This window comes from Rhinopithecus bieti, unplaced genomic scaffold (assembly GCF_001698545.2).
Source record: "Rhinopithecus bieti isolate Rb0 unplaced genomic scaffold, ASM169854v2 repeat_3796, whole genome shotgun sequence".
NCBI lineage: Eukaryota > Metazoa > Chordata > Mammalia > Primates > Cercopithecidae > Rhinopithecus > Rhinopithecus bieti.
Genome location: NW_016832057.1, coordinates 1 through 1,056, shown reverse-complemented (window position 1 = coordinate 1,056; position 1,056 = coordinate 1). Strand labels below are relative to the sequence as shown.

General features: G+C 63.0%; 1 pseudogene across 1 annotated transcript; it reads left to right on the top strand.

Moving 5' to 3' along the window:
* The first annotated feature begins 225 nt into the window (after positions 1–225).
* Positions 226–1,050, top strand: LOC108524546 (tyrosine-protein phosphatase non-receptor type 18 pseudogene; annotated as a pseudogene). The gene has a single exon (XR_001884083.1). The product of XR_001884083.1 is annotated as a tyrosine-protein phosphatase non-receptor type 18 pseudogene (transcript).
* The last annotated feature ends 6 nt before the right edge of the window (positions 1,051–1,056 follow it).

Genomic DNA, 1,056 nt, shown 5'->3' with positions numbered 1-1,056 from the left:
CAGTCAAACCTTAATTCAGGTAGCTCACGCCTGTAATCCCAGCACTCAGGGAGGCCAAGGAGGGTGGATCACTTGAGGCCAGTTGGAGACCAGCCTGGTTAACATGGTGAAACCCTGTCTCTACTAAAAACACAAAAATTAGCCAGGCGTGCTGGCGGCAGGGAGCCTATAGTCCCAGCTACTTCGGAGGCTGAGGCAGGAAAGTCCCAGAAGGTGGAGGTTGCAGTAAACGGAGATTGCACCACAGCAGTCCAGCCTGGGCGACGGAGCTAGATCCTGTCTCAAAAAGCAACAAAAAACAATTCAGCAAATAATTCTAGACGCTGCCCTCTTGTCAGGCTGCACGTTGAGTGCTGCGGGCATGGGATTGAGCCGCCTTCGCACGGAGACTTAAGGCTCTTGTCCTCGCGGCCATCCTTTCCTGTCCTCTATGCCACTTCCGCATTCTTGTATTCAGTAGACATTGACACAGAAATGCCACCCCTCAAACCAACACTCTGCTCCAATTACCTTTCAGGCCGACCCCGTTCCTCCTTCATCCACCTAACGTGCAGGGCGCTAGGGACACAGAAGCGAGGCCCGCACCCAGGGAGCCCTCCCTCCCGTCTAGCGCACCGCCTCGACGGGAAGAAAGCCCGTCGTTTGCGCACTGAGCAGCCTCCCCACTGCCGCCCTGCCCAGCGCCGCCGTTTCACTTCCTCCCGGCCCTCCCTGCCTGCAGGAGCCTCTCGGTGCACGGGTCCCCGGGCCACGCCATGGCTGACACCTACGCGGTGGTGCAGAAGCGCGGGGCTCCAGCGGGCGCCGGGCCGGGGACGGAGACCGGGCCGGGGGCGCGCAGCGCGGAGGAGGTGCCGCTCTACAGCCAGGTGACGCCGCGCGCCCAGCGGCCCGGGGCGCACGCGGAAGACGTGCGGGGCACGGTGCCTGGCCGCGGTGAGTCGAGGCTTGCTCCTTCTGAGGGCATCATCCTGCTGTGGTCCGCAGGGCCCTGGCGGCGGCGAACACCCCCAGCCCCCATTGCTAACCTGGCCACGCCCCGACACTGACGTCGCG